The 27,561-nt window shown below is 48.2% G+C and overlaps 1 protein-coding gene across 4 annotated transcripts in view; it reads left to right on the top strand.

The window, feature by feature from the left end:
• The window catches only part of LOC138300782 (cGMP-dependent protein kinase 2-like), a 3,513,105-nt gene that overhangs the window by 3,194,027 nt on the left and 291,517 nt on the right, over positions 1 to 27,561 (top strand). The window lies entirely within an intron of this gene.

Here is a 27,561-nt window from a genome sequence, read left to right as displayed (position 1 = left end):
GTGCAGGGGTAGTGTTGAGTGGGGCTAGAAAGGCAGAGGTATTTTCCTCGGAGGTGGGAACAATTCCCACACTCTGCTTCATTTGTAAATGAATAAACACCAGTCTAGGGGTGTAGCTTCGGAGATGGAAGTGGTGTTTGGGGTGTTACACCCCACTAATAGGTGCATTTTCTGCTGTATAATTGGGTTCAGGTGCTATCATTCGGGTATGGTGAGGTGTCTGTCGGATTTCAACATGAATTTTTACACACATAGACAAAAACGCACAAACGCACTATCCCTCTCTCTGTTTGGAGAGACTTAAAAATGTTGTTTATTTCACAAAATAATGTGCTTTCTCTCAGTACCCCTACTAATACACATTCCTCTCTGTTTCTGCTGCTCCCTAAGCCCCTCATGTTTGCCCTTCTTGTCCTATAATACATTTTTACATTATGTTCTAGCGTGATTGTTGGGAAAATCTGCAGCTGACACCCCCTCAATATTACTGACCAAGTTAAGCCCCTGCACTGGTCCCACATTTTGCTCAGAAGCCTACATCTGGCACTATTGAATGTGTGCTAAATACCTTACTCCTTCTGTAGGGGGCTGGCCTGGTTTGTAGTGGGTACTTTGGGTACTTACACCTTACATCAGGTCCAGTTATCCCTTATTAGTGAAATGTAGTAGTGTTCTAGCAGCTTAGGCTGATAGAGGTAGCTATAGCAGAGCAGCTTCGGCTGAACTAGGAGACATGCAAAGCTCCTGCAACACCACTTATGGTTACACAGTACACATACACTAGTAAAAGACAAACCTCAGTGTTACCAAAAATAAAGTTAGTTTATTTGGGTGTCACAACGCCAAAAATATCTTAGAGGCAATACTCCTTCTGGAGGTAAGTATTATACACAATATATGCACTAGATACCAAAATAAGGTAAGTAATCAGACATAGGATAGTGCAAACAATAGGAAATACTATAGAATGCAATGGGAGAAATAGGTCTAGGGGCAACACAAACCATATACTAAGAAAGTGGAATGCAAATCACGAATTTGCCCCTAGACACGTGTAGTGTGTAGAGAATCACTGGGAGAGTAATATTACACCAAAGGTAAGTAAAATACCCCACCCCAGAGCCCAGAAAAGCAGGAGTAAAGTACTGCAAGTTTCCTTAGGACACACTACAAGTCGTGATTAGAGTTATTGCAAGAACCAAGCAAGACTGCACACAACAAATGGTTTATTCCTGGACCTGAAGACCTGCAAAGGAAGGAGACCAAGTCCAGAAGTCGAAGGAAGTTCCAGGGAGGACAGGAGCCTCCGCCAACCCAGAAGAGGGTGCAAAAGAAGAGTCCTTGGTTGAACGAAGACTGCATAAATGCACCCACGGAAGATGTCAGCGGGTTCCTGTATGATGCACTGGATGTCCCACGAAGAGAAGTTGGATGCAGGCGAGTTATGGTGCTGGATTCCTCCAACAAGCCTTGGTTCTGGCAAAGTCGCGTTTTGCGTTAAAGTGGTGCTATCTGGACCCAGGAGGGACCTGGGGGCCTCAACTCTGTGAGGAGGAAGAGGGGGCTCTCAGCACTTTAGAGAGCCCTCAGAACACCAGATAGCACCCACTGGAATCCCAGGACATGGGGGCAAAGGAGGTGCAGAATGCAATTGGTGCAGCACTACAAAGGAGGGTCCCACGTGGCCGGAGATCGACTCGGCAACTTGAGCGTCACAGAATAGAGTCCTGGGGACCTGGGTCAGGCTGTGCACAAAGGAATTTTGCAAATAATGCACAGAGGCCTCAGGAGGTGAAGAAGACGTGGTGCACAGGGGTACTGTCATTCTTGGGGAAGGCAAGGTCTTACCTCCTCCAAATTGGGACAGCAGGACCTCAGGACAGTCTGTGTTGATGGGGTCCACCCTCTGTGTACCAAGGAGCCCGCTCATCACCAGGAAAGGAGCCCAAGATAACCAGTCGTCGACTTAGAAGGTGCCTGCTTGAGCAGGGGAGTTACTCCGTCACTCCACTGGAGATTTCTTTGGTCCTTCTGGTCAGGGTGAAGACAGGGAGTCCTCAGAGCATGCACACCATGGAAACTGTTGCAGTTGCTGGCTGGAGCTGAAGTTGCAGAGGAAAAGTAGCCCTTCTGGATACTTTGTTGGTGTTACAGCGGTTCCTGGAGCAGTCTGAGGTTGATCCGAGATCTGAGGATGAAGTAGTAGTTGCAGAGGATTCCTGCTGGAAACTTGCAAGTAGAATCTGAAGAGAACCCACAGGACAGACCCTAAATAGCCCTGATAGGGGGATTGGCTACCTTATCAGGTATGGACCTATCAGGAGGGGTCTCTGACATCACCTGCTGGCATTGGCCACTCAGAGGCTCCAGAGTGTCCCCACACCTTGAAAAACAAGATGGCTGAATTCTGGGACACACTGGAGGAGCTCTGGGCACCACCCCTGGTGTGGTGATGGACAGGGGAGTGGTCACTCCTCTTTCCTTTGTCTAGTTTCGCACCAGAGCAAGGACAAGGGGTCCCTGAACGAGTGTAGACTGGCTTATGCAAGGAGGGCACCATCTGTGCCCTTCAAAACATTTCCTGAGGCTGGGGAAGGCCTGTCACAGCTATTTCCAAAGGGAGAGTGTGTAAAACCCTGCTCCAGAAGGAAGTGTTTTTTTCTGCCGTCCTGGGACTGAGGTGCTCAGATCACAGGAGGGAAGAACCCTGTCTGTGAGGTGGCAGCAGCTGTAGCTGCACTGCACGCCTCTGAGAGCTGTTTTGGCAGTACTGGGGGTCCATGGTGGAGCCCCCAGGATGCATGGAATTCGGGGTTACCATTGTGAAGCTACATATAGGTATTGACCTACATGTAGTGCACGCCTGTAATGGCCTGTAATGACATCCCCGCACTCACAAAGTTCCGGGAATTAGCCCTGAACTATGTGAGGGCACCTTTGCTAGTGCAAGGGTGCCCTACACTTAGTAACTTTGGACCTAGTCTTCATTAAATGAAGGCTAGACATATAGGTGACTTATAAGTTACTTTTTAGGACAGGTGCAGAGCACATGGCCTGTTTGAGCTCATAAAAAGCCTTTTGACAGCTAGCTGTCCACAATACCTTTTTAGGCATCTTTTTACTAGTGAGGTCATTAAGAGGAGCTGCAATGGAGCCATAGTTCTTAATGAACCTCCTACAGTACCCTGTGAGGCCTAAGAAGGCTCTCACTTGGGTTTGAGTTATATGGTATTGATCTTCCCCTGCAGTGGTGCAATCTGTTCCCCACCTACCAGGTGACCGAGATAAACCACTTTCCCCTGCCCCATCTGGCACTTTGAAGCCTTGATAGTGAGGCCTGCCTTTTTCAAGGCCTCCAAAACCTTCCATAGGTGGACCAGGTGCTCATCCCAGGTGGAGCTACAGACAGGTATATCAACTAGATATGCTGCACTAAAAGCTTCCAAAACCTAGCAGGACTGTGTTCACCAACCTCTGAAAAGTGGCAGGTGCATTCTTCAGACCAGAGGGCATAACAGTGAACTGATAGTGCCCTCCAATGGTGGAAAATGCAGTTTTAGGTTTAGCATCTTCTGATAATTTAATCTGCCAATACCCTGCAGTTAAATCAAAAGTGCTTAGATACTTGGCAGAAGCCAGTGTATCTATTAGCTCATCTGCCCTGGGTATAGGGTGAGCATCAGTTTAGATTACTTGATTGAGACCTCTGTAGTCAACACAAAACCTAATTTCTCTTTTACCATCCTTACTATGAGGTTTTGGGACAAGCACCACTGGGCTAGCCCATGGGCTTTCTGAAGGCTCAATCGCTCCTAAGTCCAGCATCTTCTGTACCTCCTGTTTTATGCAATCTATGACATGGTCAGGCTGCCTATAAACCTTACTTTTGACAGGTAAACTGTCTCCAGTATTGATTGTGTGCTCACACCAGGTAGTGGTACCTGGTATCAGTGAGAAGAGGTCAGAAAATTGGCCTAGGAGATTTATACAGTTGTCCTTCTGCTCAGCAATAAGGCAATCTGCAAGCACCACTCCCTCCACTAAGCCATCAGCTTCATTGGTGGAGAGGTCAGGGAGAGGGCCACTCTCTTCTTCCTGCCCCTCATCAGTTGCCATGAGCAGGGTTAAGTCAGCCCTGTCATAGTAGGGTTTTAGGCGGTTGACATGGAGCACCCTAAGGGGACTCCTGGCAGTGCCCAGGTCTTCCAAATAGGTAACCTCACCCTTCTTTTCAACAATGAGATGGGGTCCACTCCATTTCTCCTGGAGTGCTCTAGGGGCCACAGGCTCCAATACCCACAACCTCTGTCCTGGGTGGTACTGGGTAAGGACTGCCTTCTGGTCATGCCATTGCTTTTGGAGCTACTGGCTGGCCTGAAGGTTTTTACTGGCCTTTTTCAAGTACTCAGCCATTCCGGATCTCTGGCCAAGTACATAGTCCACAATGTCTTGCTCTGTGGCTTTTAAAGATTGTTCCCAACCCTCCTTCACAAGTGCAAGGGGACCTCTCACAGGGTGCCCAAAGAGGAGTTCAGAGGGGCTAAAGCCCACTCCTTTTTAGGGGTACCTCCCTGTAAGCAAAAAGGAGGCATGGCAACAGGACGTCCCATCTCCTTCTGAGTTTTTCAGGGAGTCCTATAATCATACCTTTGAGAGTTGTATTAAACCTCTCAACCAAACCATTTGTTTGTGGATGATAAGGAGTAATGAACTTATAAGTTACACCACAGTACTTCCAAATAGCTTTGAGGTATGCAGACATGAAGTTACTACCTCTGTCTGACACCACTTCCTTAGGGAAGCCCACCCTGGAGAAGATTCCCAGGAGGGCCTATGCCACTGCAGGAGCTGTAGTGGTCCTTAAGGGAATTGCTTCAGGATACCTCGTGGCATGGTCCACTACCACAAGGATAACCCTATTGCCTGAAGCTATTGGGGGGTCAACAGGGCCAACTATGTCAACCCCTACCTTTTCAAAGGGCACCCCATCCACAGGAAGTGGAATTAAGGAGGCCTTAGGTGTGCCACCAGTCTTGCCACTGGCGTGGCAGGTCCCACAAGAGCAACAAAACTCTTTAGTGTCTTCTGACACGTGAAGTCTGTCCCAAGTTTTGCTCTGGCCCAAATGCCCAGCCAAAGGAATGTCATGTGCCAAGGTCAGAAAAAACTCCCTATACTGCAAAGGGATGACCAATCTCCTGGCAGCTCCAAGTCCCTGGACTCAGTATAAAGGACGTTGTCTTCCCAATAAACCTTATGGCTATCAGTAACATCCCCATTCTGCTGTTTGACAGCTTGCTGTCTTAAACCCTCTAGTGTGGGACAGGTCTGCTGTGCCACACTCAGCTCTTCCCTAGCAGGCCCTCCTGCACCCAAACGCTCAGCAGTGTCTGCTGACTGCTCAGCTGGTGTATGTTCTGCACAGGGAGAGGATTCCTCTTCCTCAAAACCGGAATCTTCTGGAGAGGGAGGGATAGTGGGCAAGGATTTACCCTTTCTACCCCTAGCTGGAGCACTTGGTCCATTGTTCCAAGATCCAAGTTTCCCTGTCCTCCTTGCTTCTTGGCCTGAGCCCTTGTCAAAGCAAAGATATGTCCTGGAATGCCCAGCACTACCTATGTATAGTGTCACAATGGTAACTCCGAACATGGCCATGTAACATGTCTAAGATCATGGAATTGTCATCCCAATACCATTCTGGTATTGGGGGGACAATTCCATGATACCAGGGTCTCTAGCACAGAACCTGGGTACTGCCAAACTGCCTTTCCGGGGTTTCCACTGCAGCTGCTGCTGCAGCCAACCCCCTCAGACAGGATTCTGCCCTTCTGGGGTCTGGGCAGCCCCGGCCCAGGAAGGCAGAACAAAGGATTTCCTCTGAGAGAGGGGTTTACACCCTCTCCCTTTGGACATAGGTGTGAAGCGCTGGGGAGGAGTAGCCTCCCCCAGCCTCTGGAAATGCTTTGATGGGCACAGATGGATGGTGCCCATCTCTGCATAAGCCAGTCTACACCGGTTCAGGGATTCCCCAGCCCTGCTCTGGCGCGAAACTGGACAAAGGAAAGGGGAGTGACCACTCCCCTGACCAGTACCTCCCAGGGGAGGTCCCCAGACCTCCTCCAGTGTGTCCTGGACCTCTGCCATCTTGGATTCAGTGGTGTTGGATGCACACTGGACTGCTCTGAGTGGTCAGTGACAGCAGGTGACGTCAGAGACCCCCTCTGATAGGTTCTTACCTCTCTTGGTAGCCAAACCTCCTTTCTTGGTAGTCAAACCTCCTCTTCTGGCTATTTAGGGTCTCTCCTCTGGGGTATTCTTCAGACAACGAATGCAAGAGCTCACCAGAGTTCCTCTGCACTTCCCTCTTTGACTTCTGCCAAGGGTCGACCGATGACTGCTCCATGACGCCTGCAAAACCGCAACAAAGTAGCAAGACGACTACCAGCAACACTGTGGCGCCTCATCCTGCCGGCTTTCTCAACTGTTTCCTGGTGGTGCATGCTCTGGGGGCTGTCTGCCTTCACCCTGCACTGGAAGCCAAGAAGCAATCTCCCGCTGGTTGACGGTATCTTCCCCCTGCTAACGCAGGCACCAAAATAATGCATCACTGGTCCTCTGGGTCCCCTCTCATCTCGATGAGCGTGGTCCCTGGAACACAGGCACTATATCCAAGTGACCCCCACAGTCCAGTAATCCTTCAGTCCAATTTTGGTGGAGGTAAGTTCTTGCCTCCCCACGCTAGACTGCAAACCGGTGTACTACGTGATTTGCAGCTGCTCCGGCTTCTGTGCACTTCTCCGAGGATTCCTTTGTGCACAGCCTAGCCTGGGTCCCAGCACTCCTTCCTGCAGTGCTCAACCCACTGAGTTGGACTCCGACATCGTGGGACCCTCCTTTGTGACTCTGTGAATTCTCCGGTTCACAAATCTTCTAAGTGCCTGCTCTGATACTTCTGCGGGTGCTGCCTGCTTCTGTGGGGGCTCTATGAGTTGCTGAACGTCCCTTCTGTCTCCTCCTCCAAGGGGCGACATCCTGGTCCTTCCTGGTCCCCAGCAGCACCCAAAAACCACTACCAAGACCCTTGCAGCTAGCAAGGCTTGTTTGCAGTATTTCTGCAACAAAACACTTCAGCAACAGCCAGCACACCGGGGGACATCTTCCACCCAAAGGAGAAGTTCCTATCTCTTTTCGTTGCTGCAGAATCTTTGGCTTCTTCCACCTAGAGGCAGCCTTCTTGCACCTTCATCTGGGGTTTCCTGGGCTCCTGCCCCCCCGGACACTTTTGCGACTCTTGCACTTGCTCCCCTTGCCTTGCAGGTCCTCAGGTCCAGGAATCCGTCTTCAGTGCTTTGCTGGTGTTTGTGGTTCTTGCAGAATCCCCCTATCACGACTATTGTGTCCTATTGGGGTACTAGGGGTACTTTACTCCTACTTTTCAGGATCTTGGGGTGGGGTATGTTGGACACCCTGACTGTTTTCTTACAGTCCCAGTGACCCTCTACAAGCTCACATAGATCTGGGGTCCATTCGTGATTCGCATTCCACTTTTGGAGTATATGGTTTGTGTTGCCCCTAGACCTATGTTCACCTATTGCATCCTATTGTAATTCTACACTGTTTGCATTACTTTTCTTACTATTACTTACCTGTTTTGGGTTTGTGTACTGTGAGAAAGTAGCCTCTTTCTACCCTTGTTACCCCCACTTTTGGCCTGTTTGTGAGTATATGTCAGGGTGTTTTCACTGTCTCACTGGGATCCTGCTAGCCAGGGCCCAGTGCTCATAGTGAAAACCCTATGTTATCAGTATGTTTGTTATGTGTCACTGGGACCCTGCTAGCCAGGACCCCAGTGCTCATAAGTTTGTTGCCTATATGTATGTGTTCCCTGTGTGATGCCTAACTGTCTCATTGAGGTGAGGCTCTGCTAACCAGAACCTCAGTGGGTATGCTCTCTCTGCTTTCCAAATTGTCACTAACAGGCTAGTGACCAATTTCACCAATTCACATTGGCATACTGGTACACCCATATAATTCCCTAGTATATGGTACTGAGGGAACCCAGGGTATTGGGGTTCCAGAAGATCCCTATGGGCTGCAGCATTTCTTTTGCCACCCATAGGGAGATCTGACAATTCTTACACAGGCCTGCCAGTGCAGCCTGAGTGAAATAACGTCCACGTTATTTCACAGCCGTTTACCACTGCCCTTAAGTAACTTATAAGTCACCTATATGTCTAACCTTCACCTGGTGAAGGTTGGGAGCAAAGTTACTTAGGGGGTTATTCTAACTTTGGAGGAGGTGTTAATCCGTCCCAAAAGTGACGGAAAAGTGACGGATTTACCACCAGCCGTATTACGAGTCCATTATATCCTATGGAACTCGTAATACGGCTGGTGGTATATCCGTCACTTTACCGTCACTTTTGGGACGAATTACCACTCCTCCAAAGTTAGAATAACCACCTTAGTGTGTGGACACCCTGGCACTAGCCAAGGTACCCCCACATCGTTCAGGGCAAATTCCCCTGACTTTGTGAGTGCGGGGACACCATTACACGCGTGCACTATACACAGGTCACTACCTATGTATAGCGTCACAATGGTAACTCCGAACATGGCCATGTAACATGTCTAAGATCATGAAATAGTCAGAATGGCATTGGGGAGACAATTCCATGATCCCCCGGGTCTCTAGCACAGAACTCGGGTACTACCAAACTGCCTTTTCAGCGTTTGCACTGCAGCTGCTGCTGCTGCCCACCCCTCAGACAGGTTTCTGCTCCCCTGGGGTCCAGGCAGCCCTGGCCCAGGAAGGCAGAACAAAGGATTTCCTCTGAGAGAGGGTGTGACACCCTCTCCCTTTGGAAATAGGTGTGAAGGCTGGGGATGAGTAGCCTCCCCCAGCATCTGGAAATGCTTTGATGGGCACAGATGCTGCCCATCTCTGCATAAGCCAGTCTACACCGGTTTAGGGATCCCCCAGCCCTGCTCTGGCGTGAAACTGGACAAAGGAAAGGGGAGTGACCACTCCCCTGACCTGCACCTCCCGGGAGAGGTGCCCAGAGCTCCTCCAGTGTGCCCCAGACCTCTGCCATCTTGGAAACAGAGGTGTTGCTGGCACACTGGACTGCTCTGAGTGGCCAGTGCCATCAGGTGACATCAAAGACTCCTTCTGATAGGCTCTTACCTTTCTTACTAGCCTATCCTCCTTCCTAGGTAGTCACACCTCCTTTTCTGGCTATTTAGGGTCTCTGCTTTGGGGAATTCTTCAGATACCGAATGCAAGAGCTCACCAGAGTTCCTCTGCATCTCCATCTTCACCTTCTGCCAAAGGATCGACCGCTGACTGCTCAGGACACCTGCAAAACCGCAACAAAGTAGCAAAGACGACTACTGCAATCTTGTATCACTTCATCCTGCCGGCTTTCTCGCCTGTTTGCTGGTGGTGCATGCTCTGGGGGTAGCCTGCCTCCTTCTTGCACCAGGAGCTCTGAAGAAATCTCCCGTGGGTTGACAGAATATTTCCCCTGCAACTGCAGGCAACAAAAGACTGCATCACCGGTCCTCTGGGTCCCTTCTCAGCACTACGAGCGTGGTCCCTGGAACTCAGCAACTCTGTCCAAGTGACTCCCACAGTCCAGGGACTCTTCAGTCCAAGTTTGGTGGAGGCAAGTCCTTGCCTCCCCACGCTAGACTGCACTGCTGGGTACCGCGTGATTTGCAGCTGCTCTGGCTCCTGTGCACTCTTCCAGGATTTCCTTCATACACAGCCAAGCCTGGGTCCCCAACACTCTAACCTGCAGTGCACAACCTTCTGATTTGTCCTCCGGCGTCTTGGGACTCCCTTTTCTGACTTTGGGTGGACTCCAGTTCACTCCTCTTCTAAGTGCCTGATCCAGTACTTCTGCGAGTGCTGCCTGCTTCTGTGAGGGCTCCCTGACTTGCTAGGCACCCCCTCTGTCTCCTCATCCAAGTGGCGACATCCTGGTCCCTCCTGGGCCACAGCAGCATCCAAAAACCCTAACCACGACCCTTGCAGCTAGCAAGGCTTGTTTGCGGTCTTTCTGCGTGGGAACACCTCTGCAAGCTTCTTCACGACGTGGGACATTCACCCTCCAAAGAGGAAGTTCCTAGTCCTCTTCATTCTTGCAAAACACTAAGGGGCATATTTATACTCTGTTTGCGCCGGAATTGCGTCGTTTTTTTTTTACGCAAATCCGACGCAAAGCTAACTCCATATTTATACTTTGGCGTTAGACCCGTCTAGCGCCAAAGATCTTGGAGTTTGCATCATTTTTTAGCGTGGACACCTATCTTGCGTTAATGATATGCAAGGTAGGCGTTCCCGTCTAAAAAATGACTCCAAGGCATGTGCGCCTTATTTAAACTCCCATGCAAAAATGGCGCACGGGAGTGGGCGGGTCAAAAAAAATGATGTCCAGTCGCTTTTGCGTCATTTCTTAACGCCTGGTCAGGGCAGGCGTTAAGGGACCTGTGGACTCGGAAGGAGCCCAGAGGTGCCCTCCCATGCCCCCAGGGACACCCCCTGCCACCCTTGCCCACCCCAGGAGGACGCCCAAGTATGGAGGGACCCATCCCAGGGAACTTAAGGTAAGTTCAGGTAAGTATTTTTTTTTAATTTTTATTGTGGCATAGGGGGGCCTGATTTGTGCCCCCCTACATGCCACTATGCCCAATGACCATGCCCAGGGGACAGAAGTCCCCTGGGCATGGCCATTGGGCAAGGGGGCATGACTCCTGTCTTTGCTAAGACAGGAGTCATGTCAATGGAGGGTGGGAGTAAAAAAAAATGGCGCAACTCGGGTTGAGGCAGATTTTTTGCCTCAGACCGACTTGCCCCATTTTTTTACGCCCAAGCTCCATTTTCCCCTACGCCGGCGCTGCCTGGTGTGGGTCATTTTTTTGGACGCACACCAGTCAGCTCCGCCGGCTAACGTCATTCCATAAATAAGGCGCCCGCATGGCGCTTTGGAATGGCTTTAGTCGGCGTTAACATTTTTGACGCACTACTGCGTTGGCGCAGTTGTGCGTCAAAAAGTATAAATATGGCCCTAAGCTTCTTCCATCCGGTGGCAGCTTCCTTGCACCGTCAGCTGGCATTTCCTGGGATCCTGCCCACTCTTGACACTGTTGCGACTCTTGGACTTGGTCCCCTTGTCTTACAGGTACTCAGGTCCGGAAATCCACTGTTGTTGCATTGCTGGTGTTGGTTGTCCTTGAGAATCCACCTATCATGACTTCTGTGCTCTCTGGGGGTTGTAGGTGCACTTTACACCTACCTTACAGGGTCTTGGGGTGGACTATTTTCTACCCCTCACTGTTTTCTTACAGTCCCAGCAACCCTCTACAAGCTCACATAGGTTTGGGGTCCATTCGTGGTTCGCATTCCACTTTTGGAGTATATGGTTTGTGTTGCCCCTATACCTATGTGCTCCTATTGCAATCTATTGTAACTTTACACTGCTTGCATTACTTCCTTTTGCTATTACTGCATATTTTTGGTATTGTGTACATATATCTTGTGTATATTTGGCATCCTCATACTGGGGGTACTCACTGAGATACTTTTGGCATATTGTCATAAAAATAAAGTACCTTTATTTTTAGTATATCTGTGTATTGTGTTTTCTTATGATATTGTGCTCTATGATATACGTGGTATAGTAGGGGCTTTGCATGTCTCCTAGTTCAGCCAAAGCTGCTCTGCTATAGCTACCTTCTATCAGCCTAAGCTGCTAGAAACACCTCTTCTACACTAATAAGGGATAACTGGACCTGGTACAGAGTGTAAGTACCCCTTGGTACCCACTACAAGCCAGGCCAGCCTCCTACATGTACATATAACTTGTGTATATTACTTACCTTCTAACTGAGGGTACTCACTGAGATACTTGTGGCATATTGTCATAAAAATAAAGTACCTTTATTTTTAGTAACTGTGAGTATTGTGTTTTCTTATGATATTGTGCTATATGATATAAGTGGTATAGTAGGAGCTTTGCATGTCTCCCAGTTCAGCCTAAGCTTTGCCATAGCTACCTTCTATCAACCTAAGCTGCTAGAAAGACCTCAATTCCAGTAATAAGGGATAACTGGACCTGGCACAGGATGTAAGTACCACAAGGTACCCACGATAAGCCAGGTCAGCCTCCTACCGTGACAATGTGCCAAAAATATCTCAGAGGATATACTCCTTTAGGAGGTAAGTGAAATACACAAAATATACACACAAACCAAAATCAGTTAAGTAAACAGTTAGAAAAGTAGTGCAAACACTGTATAAAACAATAGGATGCAATAGGCCTAGGGTCAACACAAACCATATACTAAGAAAGTGGAATGCAAACCACTTAGGGACCCCGGCCTAGTGTAGTGTGTAGATGGTCGCTGGAAGTGTAAGAAAACATTAAGGGCCATATTTATACTTTTTGACGCAAAGCTGCGCCGCCGAAGTTTTGCGGCAAAAATTTTACCGCCGGCTAACGCCATTTCGATGCGCCGTGCGGGCGTCAAGTTTATACTTTGACGCACGGCGGCGCAACCAACAGGTGGGAGTCATTTTTTTTTACACACATCGCAGCGTCAAGTCGTAAAGGAAAACGACGTTAATGCGACGTAAATGACTGTGGGTCGATTTACGACAACGCAACCCGGAAAGCGCCGTTTTTTTGGACGCAATAGCGTCAAAAATACCCGCGAACACTGCCCTTTCAGCAGAGGAGAGCCAAAATGGATCCCAGATGCCACTACAGACCCCAGGAAGATGACAGAAGACCAGGAACCAGCCAGGATGATCCATACAGGAACCAGGACATATCTAGAAAAAAAAGAAAGTGTTGCTTCAGTGCAGAAGAGCAGGAAATCCTGGTTAAAGAGGTGATGGAACACCAGCACCAACTGTTCATCACCTTTAAGATGCCAATCAGTAGGAGAGAGGCCATATGGCAACAAATTGTTGACAAGATCAACAGTGTGGCTGAAGTACGCAGAACAGTCACCGAGTGTAAGAAACGCTGGCATGACTGCAAACGTAGGACAAAGGAAAAAATGGCCAGGAACAGGAAGGCAGCACTGCAGACTGGAGGGGGGAGTCCAGCACACCAGGAGGCCCAGGACCACATGGAGGAGATGGTCGCTGCCGTCATCCCTGAGGAGATCTTCACAGGGATTCAAGGACAGGACAGCGCAGACTACCACATGACAACACACATGCAGGGTAAGTCACATGGGGAATTATAATGCAATAATGTTGACTGTAAGAAGGGGGGGAAATACCACTACACATTGCATGTAAGTCAGCATATACATGGAGTGGCATGGGTAAAGGGGCACCGCAGGGGGGCATGCCCTGCACATACAGAAGCTGGGGCACAACATTACACAACACCAACAACAGTCCCATGGAGGCATCCTGTCATGACAACAATGGAGCTAAGGGAAAGCCTCGACAGGAGGGAAGGCCACTATGTCAAACTTACATCCTGGCACTCGTCAGCCAAAATGTCTCCTACATCAACTAGGGCCCTATCAGTAATCGAGTAGCCAAAACAACAACTGCAATGTAACTGCGACAACAGTTGACACTAACACCTCTGATCTCTGTGCAGCTCAAGTAGCCAATGGCAGTAACCTCCCCATGGAACATTCATACCTAAATTAGGGGGTGAGGATGACATCTGCAACAATCTCCTGAAACAAGACAAAGGCCCCAGTACACTCATATGTCAATGCCCATAGTTGTCACATACATCAGCCAAAGTAAACAGCAATAGGAGCCACACAGCACTAAGGACACACACATGCTGCATACTTCAGGGTCCTTCACGTGCCTGGCTAACAAGGCAACATCACAAATGTCATACTGCTCAGACAACAGCATTGAGGAGGGGACACATGCAACTGGTCACTGAAATACACCTGCACAGTCAGAGGACCATATAGGACATTGATACGATAAACAGGGCAATCCAATTAAACACACATTACCCAACATCAGCTGGACACATTAACAATGTCTACATCCATATCACATCATAACATTGCCATGCATAGGATATGCCACATGTCAATTACAATTAAGTCAATGTGAACAATCAGGGATTGGGGCAGGTCCTGAGAGGCAAGTGTGCTGCCAGGGCAATCACAACACCCACAGCCAGTGAAAGGTCTCACCATAAGAATAGATATACACGGAGGGTCGAGTAGGACAAAAAGATGGCTATTCGCTATTTGGTACAAAGCAACACCTAGAGGCGATTAGGCAGACAGGTCAGATAACTCTATATCATACATGTGACACACAGGTGGGCCATAGGCCTATAACAATGCCCATATGAAGGACAGCAGATACCAATACCAAACAAGATCACAAAGTGAATTCATCAAAAGGCTGGCATGTTACGTAAAAATTGTCACAACACAGACACACTAATTGTACCCTGTTTCATTGCAGAGGAACATGGATCTCCTGCCGATATGCCTGTCCCTGATTTCCCTGATGACATGGATGATGAGCCCATAAATATTCCCCAAGAGACCATCCAAAAGGTCCTTGAAACCCTCCAGACCCCACCTTCAGTCACAAGGAAGAGCACAGAACAAGCAGCCATCACAGAAGAACCACCCACCACCCCAATTGCAAGACCTGCCAGCTCCAATACAGCTGAGGACTCTGACGACACTGGCACCAGCTTGGAAAGAACTGTAGTTGGAGTACAGCGGGAGCTGGCCAAGGAGGTGCGGGTGGGGATGCAAACTATGGCAGCCAGCCTTGAGGGGGTGCGCTCGTGCATGATGTCATCTGCAGATCAAGCAGCAGCTATGCAAGCCCTAACATCCATACTGCAAGGACTACAAGAAACTATAAAGGAATTCACCACTGCAGTAAGGGAGTTGCCACAACACCTCGCACCCCAAACTTTCCACTGCATGCACGAATGCAATCATGACTCCCTCAGGGCCGACCTGGCTGCCTACCATCGTGATGTAGCTGCTATTCTCAAAAACCAGCAGGCCCTCCTTGCTGCAGTACTGCCCTTAAGAACTTCACAGGGAGCAGCCACTGGGATGTCTGACTCCACGTCTTCTAACACTGAGGTGTGTGTTGCCCCTTCACAACCAACAACAACAAGGACACACATCAGAAGAAGAAGACATGGAACAGATTACATTCACACGGAAGTGTACCCGGAAGCACTAGTCCCTGCACCATGGCCTACTTTGACCAAGGTCCTACATTTTGTCAATTGCCAGTCTCAGTACAACTATACTCAATGACTGTTCTGCTAACCACTGTATGACTTGTCAGCATTGCCAGTGAATGTCTCTCTCCTACTAATCGGCAAATACTGTCCCTCTGCACTGTCTGTAACATCACCCCAGCATGTCAGGAGCATCATCCACACCCCTTCTGTAGGATCACCATGTAAGAATGCACTAGAACGGACTCAGCAAACATGGAAAATTTACATTTTGCACTACAGCACCTATCAATAAATAGCACTTGCCCAACTAATATGTCTCTGTGTTATTTGACACATCAATTGTGCAGTAGATAACACTAAAGTGCCTGTGTGACAACCATGTAGCTTGTCAATACAACTGTCCTGACATCATGTAGTCTGAGACATCTGTGCAGTGGCCAGGATTGCATCATAGCCTGACCATCCTGAGGAGAATAACTGATGAAGGGAGAAACCACACACAATCATGCTGTGTTGGACAGAATAATGCTCCATCAATAGCAATCAAAGTCAACTAATGGTGGCTGATAAATGTGGGCACCATGCAATACTAAAACATGAAATTATGCAGTATAATCTAAGCAAACACAACTAAACATAGCATCAATCATCCTTTCTGAGTATACTTCCATGAAGGGAAGTAATGCTGAATTTTTGCACACATGATCTATGTCAGCAATGAAGACAACAAGACAAGAGTGTTAACAACACCTCATCTACAAAGATGTCCCTGAACATCACACTGCAGTCCGACCTAATAAATTACCCACAATACCAAGTCTGGAAGCACACTTTGGGGGTCATTCTGACCCTGGCGGCCGGTGACCGCCAGGGTCACCGACCACGGGAGCACCGCCAACAGGCTGGCGGTTCTCCCGAGGGCATTCTGACCGCGGCGGTTCAGCCGCGGTCAGAAAGGGTAAACCGGCGGTCTCCCGCCGGTTTACCGCTGCCCCATTGAATCCTCTATGGCGGCGGAGCGCGCTCCGCCGCCATGGGGATTCAGACACCCCCTACCGCCATCCTGTTCATGGCGGGAATCCCGCCATGAACAGGATGGCGGTAGGGGGTGCCGCGGGGCCCCTGGGGGCCCCTGCAGTGCCCATGCCAATGGCATGGGCACTGCAGGGGCCCCCGTAAGAGGGCCCTGCAAAGTATTTCAGTGTCTGCTTTGCAGACACTGAAATACGCGACGGGTGCAACTGCACCCGTCGCACCTTCCCACTCCGCCGGCTCCATTCGGAGCCGGCATCCTAGTGGGAAGGTTGATTTGCCCTGGGCTGGCGGGCGGCCTTTTGGCGGCCGCCCGCCAGCCCAGGGCAAATCTCAGAATCACCGCAGCGGTCTTTCGACCGCGGTGCGGTGTTCTGACGGGGTTACTTTGGCGGGCGGCCTCCGCCGCCCGCCAAAGTAAGAATCACCCCCTTTGTGATGTAGAAAACATACTCATCAACACAATTCCTTGGTGATCCATGTAAACTCCAAATGGTGGTTCTATCAAATGGTGGATACTTACCAAGTTAGCACAGGGGTAGCTGCCATTTTAAACCTCTATTTTCTTCGGTGTGTAGCATAGGACACAAATGTCATAGAAAAACATTCACCTACACTGATGTCAAGGCCATGATCAAGTAGCAGTTAACACATAATGCAAATGGTTAACTATATATTTATTCATATGTATTCACATCAGAGGCAACTAAGAGAAAAGTCATACCTACACTAATCTAACCTGACTACTCCTTACCCACAACTGTCCCTAACTAACCTAATCTAAACATACCCTACACATATAACGAATTGATCTAAACATCAACCCCCCACCCACCATTATGAGACAGGACACATGCAAGACAACACATACTAACCTACACACATACTATACTATCCTAAACAATCATATATTTTTTTGTATTTTTTTTATAATTTTTTATTTTTTACCTAAACAGACAGGAATCCCAACATGGACCCCCACCCACCCACACACTCAAAAATGAAAACTAGAAAGAATACGGACCCCACACCCTCCTCCCTAACACTAACTAAGCTAACAACCTATACTAACCTAACACTAATCCCCAAAACCCACCTATCATGATAAAAAGGAAAGAGGAGAGAGGGGAGGGATACATTTAAATGAACCAAATAAGTCCTAGAGGTTGGCCCTCCGTAGGGTCCGCCTGATGGACCTGACCCGCTTCTTAATGTACTCCACATCCTGGCTCAGCTTGTCCACCTTCCGAATGAACTTGTCCATTTTCCGGTCTAAAGCCTGGAATGCCGCAGGGTCAATTGGAGGTACTGCTGCTGTCTGTGTGCTGGCAGAGGTGCTCGGTGTGGGAGTTGTTTGTAGCCCACTGGACTGTCCTGCAGCTCTGAAATTGCTGGGTCCAGGTCGTGCTGCAGAGGCAGGGACAACTGTCCCCGCCATTGCTGGGGCCACTCGGGGAGAACTGGTGGATGTGGTGGTGGTGGCTGTAGTGGGCAACGTTGGGCCACCCTGTGGTGAGGCCCACCATGCTCCAGAGGCCCGATCCGCCTGGTATTTTCGGGACATCCGTCGGAACCCCGACTACACCTGCAGGATGTGCCGGTATCTCATTGCCCGCCTTTCAAAATCATGCCTCTGTGCGGCACTCATGTTTGCAGCTGTCAAGAGAAAGGGCAACTATTTACCATAGGAAATGCATTGGGTGGAATAGCACAATGGGTCAATTGGAAATTACTTTTACTGTAGTTGTAACAGCTAATTTCGCCACATAGATCATTGAAAGTCTCAGAGGAAGTACATGGGAAGCCTGCATAGTAAAGGGCATCTCACACCTAGCATATACATGTCTATACATGATGGGTGACATCAGCCTAAACTTCTCATCAAAATAATTGGTAATGCAGCTGACATTATGGCTGCACCTCCTCCGCCTATTGCCTTGACTACATATGTCAGTCTATGTGATAACAATCACAACCCTCAATATCTGCCATTTGTAATTGTTTTTGCTAGTATAGAACTCATGTGCCATAACCGAGTGTGTACACTAGGTTCAAAACAAAGTTGCAAATGGTCACAAGTATGTGTAACATACTGGTTGCTACAGTCCTAGGTACCCTATTCCCAAACACATGGCAGTCTTTGAGGGTGGGGTGGGAAGAACAACCAACAATCCCATAATCAATGCACACCCAGGAGTGTCTAGAAAGCTCAACAAGTTTTTGCCTCCACATACACAACACCAGTGAAGGCCTAGCAACAAATTGGAGTCAGCTAAACCTTGTCCTATCCAAGGTCCACACATGTCAAAATGTACTGACTTAGGCCAACATCACATACTACCAGTGAGGCATATTTTACTACACACACAGAGGAGCAAGAACACCCATGATCATGAGTAGAATGTACACTTAGGCCATTGCACTCTAGTCCCACACACTTCTAGTTCAACTTGTGGAAGTACATGCCCCCGGAAGATCCAACCTACAGTGTACTCAGTCCATCGTTAACTAGGGAAGCAGCATATTTCAGACAAGCCTTTTGCAGAAGCTATCTGGGAGAATGTCAGTCTGAAATGCAGACTCAATCCGAGACAAGTCCCAGAGCAACTCTTATATTAACCAGTGTATTCAACATGACTCACCCCATTCCCCATAGCGGGCCCTACTGGAATGGCCTACAGATCCAAAATCTGAGAAATGGATAAGCATAGGTCTACTCAAAATGAAGTGATAATTGAAATCCCACTAATGGAACAATACTAATGAATGGGCAGCGCATCAAACCTTGAATTCTGTTGAACACACAGTAGTCCATCATGCATCGCCAGCAAACATTAAAAATAGCACACATGCAACACTCACTGTAGGTGTCGGGGTCCGCAAAATGAGCCACCTCTCCCACAGTGTACGGTGCAGGTCCACCTGTAAAGCATGAAAGGAAGAATATACTCAGAATCCGTGCACTGACAAACAATTGCAATTACAAAGACAATGTGAGAATATGACATGAGTAATGAAACACTTTCACACATGCTCATACTGCATGGAATTATTCTTGAGCAACATTTACATTGGATGAGTGTCCTGCTACAGTTACACACCCTACTACACACATGCAGTGGCCTGGACAGTCATGTGGTGTCAAAGATGGACCTCCATTAGTATGCCCCAACAATATAGGGGTGCATTCATCTCATCATGTGCATCCAAGAGAGACATCCAAAAGCTGGTTACTTGAGGACTGCATGACCTCTCAAACTCAAACAGCCTATGTGTTCATTTTCCCTACACACCAACCAGACACACATGTGACATATGTGTGGACAACATTGCTAACTTCAATTGACGTGAAGGCAGCACTCATTTATAGCATCATGTTGGGTTTACAAATGTCAGTCTAGCTATGGCGTCTACATATGTAGGTATGATGTTTCAACATCCATTTTTCACTGGCTATTGTGACCTGTAGAGTTCTAATTGAGTCATTAACGTGTTGCTTGTCTGACACAAAGGCAGCACTACATTACATACTGCTACAGGCAACCGGTATGTGTCGAAAACATGAGCTACCTGACTGCTAGCATTTGTCTTCCTTCACATTGTGCAACAATTACCCAGTAGGTTTCCCTAGCATTACACACAGTCAGCTACTTATCTGGCAGATTGGGTAACAATCATCACATGTCGCCACACAGCTTTAAATTGTGCACATGTAATTGATGTGTACTCACCAACATGGCCACCAACCCTGATTCCCAGGTGGTCCAGCAGATCTTGCTCCCTGGATATCAGATCAGCCCAGCGGTGCCACCCCTGTATCACCCTACCCCCAGCCTACAGCATGAGTGGGAGGAAAGGGCAAACAAGCCATATAAATCCACCCAATTCCTCCTCACCCATCCTGGCAAGCCGTGGCCTACCAGACATGTCAGCACTGACAAAGGGGAAAAAGTTGGAGAAAAAGGAAAAGGGGGAAATGGGGAAAGGTAGAGTGGTGAAAAACAAAGAAAACTTAAGAAGAAGAGCCCAACTAACCCCTATATTACAGTACCCACAACAGACTCCCACAGACAATAAATGAAACACTGGACTTGACAAAATAATACAACACAGACTCAGACAGTATTCAACAACAAGATAATGATGACAAAAGCACAATTGAGAAGGTACACTGGACACAAAAGCACTAATACACAGGACAACACTTTCCACACAGCCACACAGTCTAGAATAATCTGAGACTGCAAAGTGAAAGTGAAAGTACACCCACTGTACAGATTCTGTAAACAGGATATCCTATTACATCACATCCTGCATAAAATGGCTGCTGTTTTTTTCCGCTATGCGACATTTTTTCACGCATACAGCTTGTGCGTCATATTTTTTGACGCATAGGAGTGCACACCTGTCACTGAAAACGTGTAATGAGACTTTCAACTGGGCAACCTTGGTGTGCTGAGTGAGAGAATGTCTCAGGTGTCTGGATCCGGCATGTGTCATTGCAACATTTCTACTCCAGTTGGCCTCTGTGGATGGTAATGTATCAGGAAACATCATAGCCTCTGTGCAGAAGTAAATGGCTGGTATTCAACACACGACTCATCTTTATCATTTGAAAAATGTTACTCAGCGTTTGAACAGTCAGGGTCCTCATATGTGTTACCTTTTCATGGACATTATCTGAGATTGCTGGCTTTGATGGAGGCCATTTACACCATCATACACTATGGTCCTGGTCCACTGTCACACTTTGTGGTTTAGGCATTAATGAGGGCCAGACAACGGAAGGGACAAGATTTGGCTATTCAAGGGCACTGTCACAAATCGGATGCAAATAACAGTCAGATGATGCAATACTATGTATTTGAGTATACATTGATGAGGCTAATTACAAATTAGTGTCTGAGGTACAAGAGGTTTTGGACAGCACGTGTGGTCCATAGGTGGACCCCAGGTATCTGTAGAGTGACCCACGGACAGGTGCCAGTCAGGCTGACAGGATGCTGGGTCAATCAGGAGCAAGTTCTTTCAGTAATTACATGATCACGTGTTCTGACTAGGACTGGTCAGAGGGAGCAGTAGACACTTGAGATGTCACACTGTGTATGTCCTGTGTTATTTTGAAGGTAACACATGAACCCTGATAAAGTTTTCTACGGCAACATTAGTGTCAAAGCTTAATGATGTAAGAGCTCAAATTCAAACATGTATGCAGTAGGAGGCATCAGCAGGGACGGGCATGTACATTTGGGTGGTGTGTATGGAGGGGATCACTGGTGTGGCCTCCATCTGTGTCTCACTAGTCAGATGGGATTTGCTGATAAATTGCCTACAGTACCTTTCACAGAAGAATCAATCTACAGGTGATAACAGGCCTTATAAACTCCAAGCCAGTGTATTATATGAGCTGAGTTCCATGAAGTGAGATGGTAGTATGACAATGGTAGGCATAGGAAAGGGTGTGGCACACTGGATGACTCTTGTGAGTGTGTGTGTGTAGATGAGGGAATCTCAGTGTACACAAATTCCAGGGACCTCTTCAGACAGGTGGGGTGTGAGCAGCTGCAAGTGTGTGTAATGTTTTTAGAAAAGGGCTGACATGTAGATGGGATGTGATGTGCTGGATGCTTGTCATAGGTGTAGCACTTGTGCTGTGTATGTTCTGCTTATGTGTAACTCTAGTGACAGATAGTCATTGCAATGATAGTAAGTAGTTGGAATTACTGTTGGCAAGAGTCTAGTACTACATTCCTGTGCTTGAAGCATTAGCATGTGAACTGCCTGATGTATGAGGCCTGTTTTCCCCTAGTTGAGTGATGGTGTTTTAGTTGTGTGCCATCTGCTGCGATGATCCATGATTACTACATGTATGTGAGTCATATGTGTGGTCCTCAGCTATTGCCCTTCAAAGGTGAACTGTACAGGATGTCTGTCATTTACATTGTGTGTGTATTTGACCATTGTATGGTGGCCATTACATTTGTGGTGTATTTTTTTGTGTCATGAGTGTTATATCATTCTTGCTCAATGAGACGACATTCTTCTTCAGATATTTCAAGCTAAAGGTGGGCAGAAATTAATAGGCCAAACCATGATGTGGTGTTTGTTATCAGTGTTTATTTACAATAGTGCATTAAGTGGTGATGGTGATAATTATGAAAAAAAAATATTTACAATCTGTTGGCGCCTACGCACTCCAGCAGCCGTGTTTGGTTGTTCCCCCTCCTGTTGCAGGCCAGCATCCTCCTCTTCTTCGTCTTCAGGCATGTATGGGTCTGGTTCGAGGAGGGGAATGTTCCTTTTTACACAAATGTTGTGCAATATTGCACATGTGAGTATGATCTTACAGACCATCTCGGGGGAATATAATAGGCTACCGCCAGTGATGTCAAGGCAGCGGAACCTTGACTTGAGGATCCCAAAGGTGCGCTCAACAATGCTGCGTGTCCTCTTATGGGCGTCGTTGTATGCCCGCTCTGCAGCAGTACTTGGGTTCCCAAATGGTGTCATTAGCCATGGCTAGATGCCATACCCCTGATCAGCTGAAAGAAAAACACAGAATGGGATCATGTAGATGTAGCTGGCACTATTGAAAAGACCTTTAAAGGCAGTAGTTGTCTTGTGTTGTCTGTGACTCTTTTGTGTACTAATGTGACATCCTATACTTGTAGGCTATATCATCTGCATTGTGTTGTTTCCTTGGCTGAACGAGTGTTTGTCTGCTAACCGTTTGTCATCAGTATGTTTTGGGATTTGCAGTACAGTGTGCCCTCCCTAGCATTGTGACTTGTGATACAGGTGTCCGTGTGTCTTCACTGAGGGTGAGATGATAGTTCCATGCACATTTAAATTTGGAAGTGTTGTTAACACGTTCATATGAAAGTACCCTGTACATCCCATACCTTGAAACTTATGCAATGTATTAATGTAAAGGTCATTGTGACACTTACAATTTGCAAGGTGACATTTAGGCAACCACACTCATTAATGTCTTCACATTAGGCTGTACAGTAAATTCCAATGTGTGACAGCTTCAATGGTGACTTAAGAAACATGGCTAGTGATGTAAGGACCTCAGTGTGTTCCTGTCTAGATGTTGCTGTTGTGGTGTATGTGTTGTGTGTCCTAGAGGGTTGCTGTGCAGTGTGTATATAAGTAGGTTTCTGTACTTACCAACAAGTAGTCCATTGCCATACCGTCCATCCTGGAAGTGTTGGTTGATAGTGCTGTGACGGAAGATGAATGAGTCATGTACACTCCCAGGATATTTAGTCATGATGTTGCTGATCAATCCCTGGTGATCGACTATGGCCTGCACGTTGATTGAATGTGTGTGCTTCCTGTTGCGGTAGAGGTGTTCTGTTGCAGCAGGTGGCACAAGGCGTACGTGTGTGCAGTCGATTGCACCAAGGACGTGTGGGAAGCCACTGATTGCGTAGAACCACTGTTTTGTTTCCTGCTGCTTCTTCAGTGTGTTAGGGAAGCAGATGTGGAGGGGTGTCAGGCGAATTATGGCATCCAGTACTTTTGGCAGAAATGCGGAGAATGATGGTTGTGATATTCCGCCAACCAGGGCACCAGTTGTTTGAAATGAGCCACTTGCCAGCAGGTAAAGTACGGCAAGCAGCTTTGTTTCTATTCAGATGGTGCGGGTGTCACTAAAGTGGGGGCCAACTGCGGTTCAATGTTGCGCAGCAGCTGCTGAATGGCCTGCCAGTTAAACCGGTACCTCTGTATGATGTCGTGTTCCCTGAGGCCATGCAGGGTTGTTCTTGGGCGGAATATTCTCTCCTGCCTTCTGTGCTGCCTTTGGGGTCCCTGCTGGTGTTGTTGTAGCTGCTGTTGTTGCTGCTGGGCTCTGCGTCTACGTGCACGCTGGATAAAAATCACCTCCATGTCTCCCTGTTGCTGCTCTGCTGCTCTGCTGTTTGTTCCGTGTGTTCTGATTAAATACAGGTGTGTTTGCCCCATTTTAACGCCTGCCCTGACCCAGGCGTTAAATTTTGACGCAAATCGGGCTGACGTCATTTTTTTGCTCCGCCTCCCGGCCGAGAGTAATTTTTGCCCGGAAGCGTAAATACGACGCACGGCCGTTTGCGTCGTTTTTTGGACGGGAACGCCTACCCTGCATATCATTAACGCAGGGCGGGTTGCCGCATCCAAGAAATGACGCACACGGCGGAATTTTGACGTCCTCGGGCGTCAGAGTTTAAATATGGGGCAACGTTTGCGCTGATTGTGCGTCAAATTTTTGGACGCACAATCGGCGCAAACGGAGTATAAATATGCCCCTAAGGGTGTCCAAGATACCCCACCTCAAGATCCTGAAACCACTTCCCCAGAAACACACTAAAGTCGTGATAGGAATTTCTACAAAGACCACAACAGACTGAAAAGCACTGAAGACGTATTCCTGGACCTGAGGACCTGCAAAGGAAGGGGACCAAGTCCAAGAGTCACGAAAGTGTCCAGGGGGGGCAGGAGCCCACTAAACCCCAGATGAAGGTGCAAAATGGTTGCTTCCTGATGGAAGAAGCTGAAGATTCTGCAACAACGGAAGATGCCAGGAACATCTCCTTTGCACAGAAGATGTCCCACGGTGTGCTGGAGGATGCAGAGTTGTTTCCATGCAGAAAGACCACAAACAAGCCTTGCTAGTTGCAACAGTTGCAGTTGAAGAAAATGGGTGCTGCCCGGGCACAGGAAGGACCAGGAGGTCGGCGCTTGGAGGAGGAGACAGAGGGGGCACTCAGCAACACAGGCAGCACCCGCAGAAGCACTTGAACAGGGGTTCAAGAAAACTGAGCACGGCAGTCATCGCAACACTACAAAGGAGAGCCCCACGAAGCCGGTGGTCAACTCAGCGAGTTGAGCAATGCAGGACAGAGTGCTGGGGACCTGGGCTGTGCTGTGCACGAAGGATTTCTTACAAAAGTGCACAGAAGCCCTAGCAGCTACAGTTCACACACTACACAGGATTACTGTCTGGTGTGGTGGGGCAAGGACTTACCCCCACCAAATTTGGACAGAAGGACCGCTGGTCTGTCGGGATCACTTAGATCCAGCTCCTGTGGTCCAGGGACCACGCTCGTCAAGATGAGAGGGGAACCAGAGGACCAGTGAAGCAGATGTTTGGTGCCTGCGGTAGCAGGGGGAAGATTCCTTCGACCCACAGGAGATTTCTTCTTGGCTTCCGGTGCAGGGTGAAGGCAGACAGATCTCAGAGCATGCACCACCAGTCGAGAAAGCTGGCAGGATTAGGCACCACAGTGTTGCTGGTAGTTTTCTTGCTCCTTTGTTGCGGTTTTGCAGGTGTCCTGGAGCAGTCAGCGGTCAATCCTTGGCAGAAGTCGAAGAGGGAGATGCAGAGGAACTCTGGTGAGCTCTTGCATTTTTTATCTGATGAGAAACCCATAGGAGAGACCCTAAATAGCCCTCAGAGGAGGATTGGCCACCTAGTCAGGTAAGCACCTATCAGGAGGGGTCTCTGACGTCACCTGCTGGCACTGGCCACTCAGAGGCCTCCATTGTGCCATCACACCTCTGCATTCAAGATGGCAGAGGTCTGGGACACACTGGTGGAGCTCTGGGCACCACCCCTGGGGTGGTGATGGACAGAGGAGTGGTCACTCCCCTTTCCTTTGTCCAGTTTCGCGCCAGAGCAGGAGCTGGGGGATCCCTGAACCAGTGTAGACTGGTTTATGCAAGGAGGGCACCATCTGTGCCCTTCAAAGCATTCCCAGAGGCCAGGAGAGGCTACTCCTCTCAGGCCCTTAACACCTATTTCTCAGAGGAAATCCTTTGTTCTGCCTTCCTGGGACTGGGTTGCCCAGATCCCAGGATGGCAGAAGCATGTCTGTGGGTTGGCAGCAGTGGTAGCTGCAGTGAAAACCCCAGAGAGCTAGTTTGGCAGTACCCGGGTTCCATGCTGGAGCCCTGGGGATGCATGAGATTGGCACCCCAATAGATGGGGGGGGTGACAATTCCATGATCTTAGACATGTTACATGGCCATATTCGGAGTTACCATTGTGAAGCTACATATAGGTATTGACCTATATGTAGTGCACGCGTGTAATGGTGTCCCCGCACTCACAAAGTATGGGGAAATTGTCCTGAACTAAGTGGGGGCTCCTTGGCTAGTGCTAGGGTGCCCTCACACTTAGTAACTTTGCACCTAACCTTCACTAGGTGAGGGCTAGACATATAGGTGACTTATAAGTTACTTAAGTGCAGTGTACAATAGCTGTGAAATAATGTGGACGTTATTTCAGTCAGGCTGCAGTGGCAGTCCTGTGTAAGAATTGTCTGAGCACCCTATGGGTAGCAAAAGAAATGCTGTGGCCCATAGGGATCTCCTGGAACCCCAATACCCTGGATACCTAGGTACCATATACTAGGGAATTATAAGGGTGTTCCAGTGTGCCAGTCAGTATTGGTAAAAATGGTCACTAGCCTGCAGTGACAATTTTAAAAGCAGATAGAGCATAAGCACTGATGTTCTGGTTAGCAGAGCCTCAGTGACACAGTTAGGCACCACACATGGAACACCTTCAGGCCACAACTATGAGCACTGGGGTCCTGAGTAGCAGGATCCCAGTGAGACACGCAAAAACAAACTAACACTCAAGTGAAAATGGGGGTAACATGCCAGGCAAGATGGTACTTTCCTACAAGGGGTTTTCATTTAATAATTTTTTTCCAACCCTATGGACATTTAAATAAATGTAAAAAGTACTCTTATCTGTCCTCTGTAAATTGGGTATTGCCTTCGGTGGTTCTGAAAAATGTGTCCTATTGCAGGACACCGTCCCGGACACCTAACCCCGTGCTTATACCCATGGCTATAACTCTGCCATCAGACCACCCCTTTTTTACTTTTTTGGTCCTCTTGTATTGTTCCTTCTAATGGCCCTGACCTTTCATATAGAAAGGGCCTTTCTCCCTTGACATTTGAGCTCATGCCTTATCCCACCAAGCACTGCAGATTTTCCGTCTACTGGGGTGTTCCTTCTGGTGCCCTTCAGTGGTGCCTGTTTCAAAGCTCCCACCTCTTTACGTGTTTGTTCTGCCTACATTGGGATAGGTGCCATTTGCATACATAAGCATTATGTCTTATTTTTGTCAACATTGGCAAGAGGATTTCTGCCCCATCCTCTCTTTAGCCCTTTCAACTATAGTGAAACCTCTTCCTGGAGTCAAGATTGGCCTTAGTAATGCTTGCATACACAAAATAATTAATCTTAGTTCATGAGCAACTTCCTTTAGGATGACTGTCTATATTTTAAAATTGTCATTTGTCAGGG

Source organism: Pleurodeles waltl, chromosome 6, assembly GCF_031143425.1.
Source record: "Pleurodeles waltl isolate 20211129_DDA chromosome 6, aPleWal1.hap1.20221129, whole genome shotgun sequence".
In the NCBI taxonomy this organism is placed as follows: domain Eukaryota; kingdom Metazoa; phylum Chordata; class Amphibia; order Caudata; family Salamandridae; genus Pleurodeles; species Pleurodeles waltl.
The sequence above is the reverse complement of the archived record's forward strand: the minus strand, read 5'-3'. Positions and strand labels throughout refer to the sequence as shown.